Here is a 13,058-nt window from a genome sequence, read left to right as displayed (position 1 = left end):
TGCTATGAAGCTGGCTATTTGAGGTCGATCCCCGGTCACGGCCATCAACGGTGATGATCGATATCTGAACCGGTCCTGAGTCTTCTCTCCCCCCCCCCCTTCACCAACCCGCATTGGCCAGCGTAGCGAAATATTTTCAATCAACCCCTTTATTATGTTTTGTATTATTAACACTGCATGGGCCTGATGCAGATTGCTGGATAAATTGGCAGTTTCGCCAAATATCTGGTGTCAAATGTAAAAAACACAAATCGCCACTCGTTTCAACCAATTAGCCAAAATGTTACGCCGGAAATGTATGAAAAGGTGTTTTTTTTTTACCGCCAACTCGCGATTCGGGACTATGTGTCACCAGAGTGGGCGGGCAGCTGTCGCAGACGCTGCCTCGACCTGTGTGCAATGTCAGGCTGCCCGCGGGCGGTGTGACACAAGCGACGGGGTGGGGGGGGGGTGAAGCGACTTGCAGAGAGAGATGGCGTGCGCCTCCTGCACACGGTGTGCACTACACGTGTGGAGGAATTGGCTTAATGCTAGAGATGTTTGAATGGGTGGCGCGGATGACGTGCGGTTTGTCGATGAGGGCCGGTTAGGGGGCAACCCCCGGCTTACAACCAACATCTCTTTGAACGCGCCCGATCGCATCGAATGTCGCGAGACAAAAAAGCAGTCGTCGGAGGATGCGAAACAGTTGAATGGGAGACGGCCGGGGAATTTCATCAGCTCGGGCTGCGTGCAATTGTTTCTTAAATCCATCTGTGCGGATCTTCTGAGCGCGTGTTGTCTTCGTATGCGTGGTGGATTTTTTTTTCTTTTTCCATTGTTGCATACTCCCATTTTCTCCCACACCCACACCTCCCCCCAACCCCTCAAAAAATAGTCATTAAAATAGAATTAGTCAAACATGCCAACAATGTAGCTGGGATTCTCAAAAAAAAAGTAATCTTAAGACTCGGTGGATTAACAAGCGGCATGAAAGTTATTATTTCGTTTCGCGGTGGGGAGCGTACACGTTAAAAGCAGGAGTGCAGTTCGCTCGTTTTTAGACAGCACCGTTGTCAAAACCACTTTGGTGATGTTTCGGAAAATGCGAACTGTAAACAAAGAAATAATGTGTCCGAATACATTTATCATCCAAACTCGCCATCCAGCTGTGGAGTGACCATGGTTGATAATGATGACGACGGTGATGAATTAAAACGTAGTTTATATGCAATCAAGCTTGCTTCCCCCGAAATTATTTCCCAACCCCCCCCCCTTCGAATAGGGTGCCACGGTGGTGAGATGTTAACTACCTCGCCTGGTATACAGGAGATTGTAGATTCGATCCCGATCCTGACGCCTGCCGTATATTTGAAATGTGCATGCCTCTCTCCCCGTGATTGTGTGGATTTTTCTCCGGGTTCTCTTGGTTTCCCCTCCACATTTAGAAACGCGCGTTTGGAGTTTTTGGCTGCCGCTATAATAAATGTCCACGCGATAAGCCACTTCTTCGTTGGGCTGTCACTTGTGGCCAGGTCGCTTCTGCAAAGGCGCTATACAGCTCAGTGGGCCTTACCTAGTAGAATAAAATAAAAATAAAAAATGAAATCTGTGAGCGCCAACGGGTTCAAGTGTGCGCCACTTGTGGAACCGTTTGCCCCGATGAGACCCTGCCAAGACCTCATCCAGCGAGGGGTTGGGTGGCAGTGCCTGGCAGCGGCGTCTTCTCATCACGTGACCGCGCGAGCGACGCTCTCATTAGGCGCGGCATCTGTTGCGAGCGAGCGCGGAGCGAGCAGCCGTCACTTACTTACTCCAAGGGTTAACATTGGACCCGTGTGCCGCACGGAAAACCACGTCGCTTAACAGACAGAAACTGAACTAAACTATGGTTTATTTAATTTTACAAGGTACGGCCCGCCGAGGAGCGATCTGGCCGCAAATCATAGCTCAACGGAGTGGCTGATCACGTGGAAATGTATAGCTGGCAAATACTCTAGACACATGTTTATAAATGTGGAGGGGGAAAAAATCCGAGGGACCCGGAGAAAAATCCACATGACCAAGGGGAGAGAGGCACGCAAATTCCAAATATACAGCAGGCGTCAGGGTTTGGGATCGAACCCACGACCTCCTGTGTACCAGGCGAAGTAGTTAACATCTCGCCATCGAAGCGAACGAACGATTTGGAATGGGAATTTGCGGCTCGCTTCTGTGGAAGCGAAGGCACCCACACGGCGAGCGATCGCGTGGCACGAGGCTGCGATCATTCTGGCAGCGATGTTGGGATTGTGGTCGTGAAACGCTCAGGACGGTCTTTTCGTTGGCTATGCCAGATTTCTTGTTGTCTGATGTTACGTCTTTTAGAAGATGACATTTTTAACATTTGGAAATCTGGCAGTTGGCAGCGCGTCGCTATCGCAGCAGAATAGCTCTTGAAGATGAACGGTGGCTTTAGCTTAATCGAGTGTGCAGGCGGTGCGATCGCACAGGGACCCTCGGGTTGGTGGTGACCCAAGCCCCGATTGGCACGCTTGGCTACGTAAGTTGCAAAAGAATTTGAACATACATACACCGATTTAAAGCGTTCGTGACTGCAGAGATTAATCTTCTTGGTTCTTTCGGTAAAGTCACATAGAAGGGAAGTAATAAAATAATACAAATAAAACATAATAAAATAAAATGATAAAATATTTTTTATTATTTTATTACTTCCCTTCTACGTGACTTTACCGAAAGAACCAAGAAGATACATACACCGGGCTATGAAGAGGAGTGAAATTGGAGAGGGGAGGACCCCTTCTCATCCCTGGCACCAGGGTCCTTGTCAACCACGACTCGCCACTGGAGATGGATGTCAGGACTACCTGGTCCCAAGTCGACCACGTGTCCGTGTTCGGCGCACACCTGTTGGTACGCGCCGTCCAAAGATTGTCACACTCCTCGTTTGTCGCGGGGCTCGAATTGTGCCAAATGAAGTGAAAACTCAAGCTTAAAAAAAACAACAACAACGCGTTTTCTTCGTGGTAGTTATTTGGCAAGCCAGGCTGAGACCATCAACTCGCTGCACCTTCAGCAACCGGTTTTGGTCACGGCTGGGCCACCGGGTTTGAATCCAAGGAAGGTGTCAAGGGTGGTGTCACCGTAGCTCTCTGACCCCGCAACCCACCCAGCCAACCCCGAGGGATTAGCCTAATTTTAGGCGGGACGGTATGTCAAAGAAAACAGCTGCTTGTGGTGGGTGGCCCAGAACAGCGCTTTCTTCATCATCATGAACACCATCATCAACACCACCATCATCATGCACAGGCCTTTTTGTCCATCCACTACTGGATGAGGGCCTCCTCCACACGTCGTGCGGGTCACATGGGGCCATGTGGATTATGTGTCCTACTTAACCCCACGCTGGTTCGCGCGCCGTGGTGATGGCGTGGGAGCAGAGTACAGTACAATAATGGATTGTGCTCTACTGCTCTCCGCTGCCCACACCAGAGCCCCCCCGCCCCCGCCAGCAGCCAATAGCAACTTGTTTTTTTTTGTGCGCGGTGGTCGCCCATCCAAACACGATCGAAGCTAAACCTTTTTGCGAACGATATAAGCATCGCCTTGTACCCCTAGAAGCCGGAGTACGAGACTATTAGACTCTGTCCCTTGAGCTGAACTGTATTTCTCTTCGAAACAGGATTATCTCCCACCCCACAATTATATCCCATTGTGTGCTCTCGACATCATCTCATGAGACGGAACGTTTCCATTCCGAAAATTCCCGGCGCGCAGTTTTAAAGAAACCAATCAACGTCGTGCGGTCGGGATGGACGGCTCTGGGAGAGTGGCGTGGGTTGGCGTGGGTCAGAGTTCGCAACCGGGTACCCTACCCGATACCCGGCTACCCGTACCCGGCCGGGTACCCGGCCGGGTACGGGTACCCGTTTCCGACCCTGGTGCGGCCGGGTACGGGTACGGGTAGGCCGTGAGTCACTGGTGAGTAACTGTTTGTCACTCATTTCCCAACGTCTTGTCTCTTCTCACAATTCAAGTTACTAGAATCAACCCACCCGCGCCTGCAACATGGCTTCATCCCAGAGGTCGCAATCAGGTACCCGATACCCGTTTGCGACCCTGGTACGGCCGGGTACGGGTAAGGAATCAAAACCCGTGTGCGACCTCTGGCGTGGGTCATGTGGTTGTACGGACGCGGCACGGGCTGGAGAATCGTTGACGGAGCTGATGTGTCACGCGAGGACGTGGAGCTGAGTGGACTTGCCAATGACCGGTACAAGCGGTGTCGAGATCGGCCTCTGTAGAGGAGGCTCGTGAAGGACGCTGCTGCTACTGGGCAGTTGGAGGCGGTCGCCCTCCAGCAACAACGGAGGGCGGAGGAGCGACGCTCACAACAACGATCGGAGCGATTGGGCGGCTAAAACACAGCAAGTTGGTACATTAGGGAGGCACAGCTGGTGCATCGGCCAGTCATCTCAAGTCAGTCAACCCATGGCACCTGGGTCTGTCCCGTGACCTGCCTGCGGGCGTTCCACACTTCACGTGGCTTTCAAGTGCACATAGCCTGGCACGAGCGCCGTGGTGACGCCACCGCGAATGACGGCTGTTGTGGTTGTAAGGAGTGAAACGGGGGTGGGAGAGGGGGGGCTCATGAGGCCACCTGTCCAATGCCCCCCCCCCGCCAATAGACCGGCCCATGTTACCCCTCTCACCCTTTCCCGCATCTCCGATTAGCACGGTTGGCTACGTACGGTGCAAAAGAAGTTCAACACACACACACCCGTAGTTCGGCACTGTGCAGTTGCACCGTCTGCACACTCGAGAGCTGTACTGCACTTGGAGGATGGTGCTACGGAAGCAGAAAAGATTCGCAGTCGCACGGCATAAGTGGCGTTTAAAATGTAGTGCACGTTTCTTATCCATAATACGACACAGCCAATTAGTGAGGTTTGTCACGTAAATAGAACGTGCAAATTCGTTACTAGTACAGCACTAACCGGCGTGTTGGAGAGTTACATCCGCAACATTTACAGAGTACGACGTTTCGCCGGTAATTACAACTAGCATCATCAGGCGAAAAGTATCCTCCCCATCGTCAGTTTAACAACGTAGGTTTTCGCGATGGCATTGGCTGCGAAAGACTACGTTTCTTATATGCGAGTGAGCCCAGCAACAAAAACGATTTAAGTGGAAATTTTTACATTTATAAATATTTTATTTCATGGCCTCAATTTGTTCGCTCTCGCGCCCCAGGTGTTGTCAGGAACTCTGAAGGCCACCACGTGGTGCCTTGTCACCTCACATCGAGCGACCTGCCTCATCCTACAACGCCTTTAAACATTACTGACCTCAGTGTGCCCGTTGCCGAGTTAAATAAAGGACACTGGTGCCTTGTTACAGGGTATACAACCAAAAATCTGAGCGAACCTTTTATATGAAAATAAAAAAAAACATCAAGAAAATCCTCCGAGACAAGAGCGAGTAAGAGAGCATTGTATTATAGCATTTAATCAAGAGACAGAATTGAGACCAGAAGTCCCTTTGATAGCACATCATCACGGTCCTCAAATCCCTACTACTGCTTCCAAATTCAAGTCTGCATCAACTACAACATTGCCCTCACTGCCTTCAAGATCATCGGTGGAATCGGCCCCATCCCAACCCCTGCCTCTACTACGACCCAAACCTCTACTGCCAGTTATTTTATTTAAATTTTTATTTAATTTTACTTTTATTAATTTCAATTTTTTACCTACGTGACTTTACCGACAAAACCTAAGAATACTCTACTGCCAGCTCAGCTGGGAGGATTCTCCTCTGCAGCTGCCTCAACCCCCACCCCCGTGGCTTGGAATTACCTAGGTCGATTCGGCCTTAAATAAGTTCTGTACCCAGTGACAAAAAAAAATCGGCCAAGGTATTTCTCAACATACAGGGGCCCAAATTGCCGGGCAACTTCATTGGACCATTTGGGCTGGTCCAAAAATAAAACAATTGGGCCGGTAAGGTTGAATCTTTGTGGCTGCCGAATATACGGGACTTAATGCCAACGGAAAGCGTAAATAAGCAATGAAGCGTACACATTAGAGGTAATACAATATTTTTTATTATAAAAACAAATTCTGATCACATTTGCAATTTTCCCCATACAGCCCGGCCCACCGTCTCTCGCAATGGACCGGCCCCACCGGGCATTCGCCCTGCGGACTGCTGCCCTCTGGCCAGCCGGGGCCTGAGCTATCGTCTGTACCTGGTGCTGTACGTGAACATCACAACTTTGGGAGATACAGGCAGCCGAGGGTGCAACTGGTACCGGGCACATCACAGATGCTCGCTTAATAACAGAACTTGCCCCACCCCCCACGCCGCCCCACCACAACCCTTTGCAGCCTATAACAAACACGGCGTAACTTTGCCTTTATGTCAGACCCCCCCTCCCCCCCGTGTCGCCAAGGCGCGCATTCGCCCCCCAGACGGACCGGCGCTCGGCGAGTCTCCAGTGCAGGATGCGAGCGATGTTCCCGTGGGGGGTGGGGGGGGGGTGGAAGCGATTCCTCGCCACCACAATCCACGACGCGCGGAATGGCTCTTCCTGTGCGCGCGTGTCCAGTTACACGGCTCATTAAAAGGGCCTCCGTTACGTCTGCGTGTGTAAGTGTGTGTATATATCTGTATGTTTCATTTTTTTTGCATGTGTCTAGTTCAGGGGCGTCGGCAAAGCTGCGGGCTACGGAGCCGCATGCAGCTTTATCAAGGGCCGCTGCTTCGTGACAGTTTTATTAAGGACCAGCACCGTCTCGCATTTACCCACGTGTGCATTGGGCGGCTCTTGAAATATTGAGTGGGAATTTTTTTTTGGTACCAAATTCCCTGGACTAGTATGTACGAATGAATGTATGTATGCAATAGCAGTGGCGTTTATTTGAACCACGCCTGGGACTCCCCTAGGTCGACTCAGCCTCAAACGAGTACCTGGTGCGGTGTAAAAAATAAAAAAACAGCGCCACTGGGGAGACAAAGGCGACCGGGCGTGGTGCTGGCCACCCACCCCCACGTGTGCCGTGCCGGCCTTCATAGGTGCTCGCTAGCAGCACTTGCCCCAACAGTCTGTTCAAGCTATAGGGGGGGATCTTTGTCTTGATATCTGTGTGTGTGTGCATACACTTGTGTGTGAATGTGCATGTAACTACGTGTCTTTGTGATGTGACTTTGGGGCGCTGTACCGTAGCCTTACATGAGTATCTATAGAGCGGTGTGAAACCACGCCATCCCTGATGGAGAGACAAAGGCGGTCGGGTGTATTGCTCGCCAGACAATACCCCTAGTGCGCCTTAATAGGAGCTCGCTAACAGCACTTGTCCCAACACTACAAAAGGTTACACAAAGGGACCTTTGTGTGTGTGTGTGATTGCGCGGCTGTGTGTGTGTGTGTGCCCGCCTGTGTATGTACATGGGGAGCGGTAGCGTTGTGGTTAGCGCGCTGCGCAAAGAACCCTGCGTCCTGAGTTCAATGCCCGGCCACAGCTAACATCAGTGGCTAGCGATGCCTGCACCGCCGGTTCTGAGTCCCACTCCCCTTCCTCTTCGCTACCGACCCGCACGAACCGGCGTGGTGAAGTATGGCCATCAAAATAACCCCTCCACCGTCGGTCGGCGTGAGTCAGTCGCATCGGGAATCTAAGTAGCGACGACGAGTCGATGGCCGCGTGGGCTTGATGTGACATCTGTCACTTATTGGGGGCGCTGGGAGCTTCCCCGTCGCAGATGCGGTGGAGGCCGGGAGGGGGGGAGCAGCGGGTGAGCGAGATGCGAGCGCGGCGGGGAGACGGAGGAGTGGGAGAGGGAGGAGGGAGGGAGGAGGAGGAGAGAGGGAGAGAGTGGAGGAGGAGAAAGGGGGAGAGGGAGGAGAGGGAGGAGAGTGAGAGTGGGGGATGAGGAGGAGGAGAAAGGGGGAGAGGGAGGAGAGGGAGAGTGGGGGGAGGAGGAGGAGAGAGGGGGAGAGTGGAGGAGGAGAAAGGGGGAGAGGGAGAGTGGGGGGATGAGGAGGAGGAGAAAGGGGGAGAGTGGAGGAGGAGAAAGGGGGAGAGGGAGGAGAGGGAGAGTGGGGGGAGGAGGAGGAGAGAGGGGGAGAGTGGAGGAGGAGAAAGGGGGAGAGGGAGAGTGGGGGGATGAGGAGGAGGAGAAAGGGGGAGAGTGGAGGAGGAGAAAGGGGGAGAGGGAGGAGAGGGAGAGTGGGGGGATGAGGAGGAGGAGAGAGGGGGAGAGTGGAGGAGGAGAAAGGGGGAGAGGGAGGAGAGGGATAGTGGGTGGGATGAGGAGGAGGAGAGAGGGGGGGGAGTGGAGGAGGAGAAAGGGGGAGAGGGAGGAGAGGGAGAGTGGGGGGATGAGGAGGAGGAGGGGGGAGAGTGACGCGCGCCCATGATGAACGGATGAGCGGCGTACTGCTGCTGGCTCTCTCAGAGCGACTTGGATTCACACGCACACACACACACACGCGTCTACACACATACAGTATACACACAGACACGTACACACGCGTATACACAAGCCTGTGTACACACACACACACTGGTACACACACACAGCTATACACGGATAACATTCAGTTTACGCACGCTCAATTATTCACGTTCAATATACACATTGATATGTGCACATCTTTACAGATACAGTGCACGCGCCTGTGTGTACACGTGCACACGTTTGTATCAACACACACATCACTATACTAGTGCATACGCGTACATTGTAAACACATCCATACACAAGAATACCCACATATACTATTACAGTATATACACATCACATACATACACACCTCCATATACAGCAGACACATTCACACACATCCAAAGCGACACCGACACATCCATATACACATATCCTCACAAGCATTGCCACACAATCACACGTATACACACAACACATGCATACATCCAAGTACAGCATATACCCACGCATTCATATATATTACACACACACACATCCTCACACACACACCCACACACACACACATCCACACACACATCCACACACACCCACACACACACATCCACACACACCCACACACATCCACACACAGATCCACACACCCACACACACACACATCCACACACACCCACCCACACACATCCACACACAGATCCACACACCCACACACACACATACACCCACCCACACACATCCATACACACACACATCCACACACACACACATCCACACACACACACATCCACACACACATACATCCACACACATCCACACACACACACATCCACACACACACACACATCCACACACATCCTCACACACACACACATCCACACACATCCACACACACACATCCACACACGTGTGTACGTGCCAATCAGCATTGAGAAGGAGGCTGCGACTTCACATCTCGCGCTAAGGAAGATTTGAACACAGAACCCGGTATGTGTGTATGTGCGTGTGTGTGTACGTGTGTGTACGTGTGTGTGTGTACGTGTGTGTGTGTGTGTGTACGTGTGTGTGTGTGTACGTGTGTGTGTGTACGTGTGTGGGTACGTGCGTGTGTACGTGCGTGTATGTACGTGTGTGTGTACGTGCGTGTATGTACGTGTGTGTGTGTGTGTACGTGTATGTAATGGGGAGCGGTGGTGTCGTGGTTAGCGCGCTGCGCTACGAACCCGGCCACCTGAGTTCGATTCCCGCTCCCGGTCAACAGCAGTGATGATTATCTGAACCGGTCCTGGGCCTCGCCTAGGTCGACTCAGCCTCAAATGAGTACATGGTGCGGTGTGTAAACATCGTCACTGGGGAGACAAAGGCGGTCGGGCGTGGTGCTGGCCACCCACCCCCTCGTGTACCGTTCCGGCCTTCATAGGTGCTACTCGCTAACAGCACTTGCCCCTACAGTCTGTTAAGGCTATACGGGGGATCTTTGTCTTGTGCGTGTGTGTGCGTGCCCCAGAAGCGGTAGCCGCTTCGCTACCAACCCGGCTGATCTGAACCGGTCCTGTGCCTCCCCTAAGTCGACTCAGCCTCAAATGAGTATCTGGTGCGGCGTGTAAACATCGCCTACCCCACCCCCCTCCTTCGTGTGCCGTGCCGGCCTTCATAGGCGCTCGCTAACAGCACTTGCCCCGACAGTCTATTGAGTCTATACGGGTGACATTTGTCTTTGTGTATGTGTGCCAAGACCCAGAGTTCGATTCCCGATCCACTAGGTCGACTCAGCCGTAAATGTGTAGCTGGTGCGGCGTGTGGAAACATCGGCACAGGACGTGGTGTTGGGCCGGCTGTCATCGGTGCTCGCACTTGCCCCTACAGTCTGGCAAAGGCTTTGCGGGGGACCTTTGCCTTTGTACCCGTGTGTGTTGCTGCAGTGCGTTAGTGTGTGTGTGTCCCAGCGCACGTGTGTGTGGTGTGTGTGCGTGCCTAGTTGTGTGTCCGTGTGTGTATGTGTGCAATGTGTGTAGTCTGTGCATGTGTGTGGTTTGTGGTGTGTGTGTGTGGTTTGTATTTTATGTATGTGTGCAATGTGTGTGTGTATCTGTGTGGTTTGTGGTGTGTGGTGTGTGTACGCCTGTGTATGTCTTTGTCTCGTGTGTTGAGTGTGTGTGGCTTGTGTTTGTGTGTATTTTGCGTTGTGTGTGTGGCTATGTGTACAGGCATGTGTGCATGTGCATTGTGTCTGCGTTGTTTATTGTGTACGTGGGTTTGTGTGTCTGTAGCTCGGCATGTGGTGTGTATGAGTGGTGTGTGTGTGTGTTATGAATGCTGTGTATGTGAGTGGTGTAGATTGTGTTTTTTTGTGGAAGTGGTGTGCATGCGAGTGTGTGTGTTGTGGGGGTGTATGTGTGATTGATGTGTATATGTGAGTGTTGTTGGGGTGTGTGTGTTATATGAATAATGTGTATGTGAGTGGTGTAGATTGTGTTTTTGTGTAAATGTTGTGTGGGTGTATGTGTGATTGATGTGTATATGTGCGTGCTGTTGGGGTGTGTGTGTGTTATGAATGCTGTGTATGTGAGTGGTGTAGATTGTGTTTTTATGTAAGTGGTGTGCATGCGAGTGTGTGTGTTGTGTGGGTGTATGTGTGATTGATGTGTATATGTGAGTGGTGTGTGTCAGTGTGTCTTTGTATCAGCGGGTGTTACGACGTATACTGTACAGTACGTATGGGTTGTAAGCTCTGAATGTGTGCATTGTCTGTGTCAGTGCAGGTGTATATAGCTGTGTCTATCAGCACTTGCCCCAAGAGTCTGTTGAGACTATAGGGGGGATCTTTGCCTTTGCGCGCGCGTGTCTGTGTGCCAGTGCGTGTGTGTAATTGGTTTGAAGGGGACGTGGGAGCGTGGCGGTCAGATGTGGGATTCCCTGAATCCCAGGCTACTGTGGGCTCGCCTCCAACCGGAGGCGAGGAATGGTGGTGGTGGTTGGTGGTGGTGGTGGCTTACGCCCCCGCTGAAAATTGAGCATCAGTGGAAGGATACAGGCAACTCTGATGAGTGCAAAGATGCCATCGTATGACCTCCTGTCATAACGCAGGCGGTGGGACTCGGGTGATTGGAAGGCATGGGACAGATCAGCTCCGCACGAAGCCTTGGGTCCTTTCGGCCACGGTTGTGATCTCGTCTTCTCCGTGCTTGAGAAACGTGGAACCCCACTCCCTCGGAAGGAACATCTGCGCCGGTGGGAAACATTCAGACCGGCTTGCCCACGACCAGGCTGGATTGTGCGAGGAGCTCACAAATCCTTGCAAGATCTGGACACGGCCCCCATCTGTGAGCGTCTCTGGGAGGCGAGGCTGCGTTGGCTGGGCCATGTATCCCGAATGTCCACCCACTTGCAGGCCCAAGCAGCTTCTGATTAGCCGGATAGAGGGGGGGGCTGAACGGGCTAGAAAAGAGATGGGCTGATGCGGCACGGGAGGATGTGCGGCTGATTGGACTTGCCGATGAGGAGGCTCGTGCAGGACGCGACTGGGCAGTGACGATTATTTGAACCGGTCCTGGGCCTCCCATAGGTCGACTCAGTCTCAAATCAGTACCTGGTGCGCGATGTGTAAACATCGCCACACTGGGAAGACAAAGGCGGCCCGGCGTGGTGTTGGTCACCTACTTCCTCGTGTGCCGTTCCGGCCTTCATAGGCGCTCGTCAACAGCACTTGCCCCGAGTGTTCAGGCTGTACGGGGGAGCTTTGTCAACGGTGTGGTGCTACGGTTGTGTGTGTATCTGAATGGTGTGTTTAGTTGGAGTGTGTGGAGTGTAAGCGTGGTGTTTGTTCGTGATGCAAGTGGTGTATGTGGGGAGCGGTAGTGCAGTGGTTAGCGCACTGCGCTATGTGAACCCGGCGACCTGAGTTCGATTCCCGCTCACGACCAACATCGGGGACGAATATCTGAACCGACACTGGGCTTCCCCTGGGTCGACTCAGCCTCAAATGAGTACCTGGTGCGGTGTGTAAACATCACCTGTGGTTCTGGCTGTCCACCTCCTCCGGTGCCATGCCGGCTTTCATAGGTGCTAGCCAACAACTAGCTAACAGTTCTTTCCTCAACAGTCAGTGAAGCCTATGGCGGAAGGGGGGGGGGGTTACGTTCTTAGAGATTTGGCCAAATTCCTGGAGTGTTCTTATAATTCACTCGGCAGCGCTGCCAAATTGCGTGACTTGGTGCATGAGCGGGCATTTTATATACGGTTGTGAAATGGAATTCTCAACAACAGCAACAATAAGAACCCACAACTTTAGAACAAAAAAGCAACTTCTCTTTTTGAGATCCTGTCTTGCAAATCTGGTGCATTGTGGGTCCCGTGCAGAAGTCCGGCCGCTGCTATTTTAGCATCGCCATCGTCGTCACCGGCTGTGCTCTGTCCGCTGCTCGATCAAGGCTTTCCCAGGCCGCCGCAGCCAATACAAAATCTACCCTAACCTGTCAGCTCCGGCCGCGTGAAGCGATGTCACGTACAATTAATAGGGCTCGTTGGAAAGGTGTTCAACGTCCATGCGTACGTTCTAACGTTTCATAATATTGACAGCACAATTATATTGTATTCTAATCGACCTATCGGTGTTGTGTCACGAGACGTATTCT

The 13,058-nt window shown here is 52.3% G+C and overlaps 1 protein-coding gene across 2 annotated transcripts in view; it reads left to right on the top strand.

Annotated features, from left to right (window-relative positions):
* Positions 1-8,383: 8,383 nt before the first annotated feature.
* LOC144727406 (numb-like protein) overlaps positions 8,384-13,058 on the top strand; it is a 41,711-nt gene continuing 37,036 nt past the window's right edge. For both annotated transcript variants that reach the window (XM_078606204.1, XM_078606203.1), the window contains exon 1: positions 8,384-9,411. The gene's annotated coding sequence lies outside the window, so the exon portion shown is untranslated. The remainder of the gene's footprint in view (positions 9,412-13,058) is intronic.

The sequence above is a fragment of the Lampetra planeri genome, chromosome 25 (genome assembly GCF_965212315.1).
Source record: "Lampetra planeri chromosome 25, kcLamPlan1.2.h2, whole genome shotgun sequence".
Lineage (NCBI taxonomy): Eukaryota > Metazoa > Chordata > Hyperoartia > Petromyzontiformes > Petromyzontidae > Lampetra > Lampetra planeri.
The sequence above is the reverse complement of the archived record's forward strand: the minus strand, read 5'-3'. Positions and strand labels throughout refer to the sequence as shown.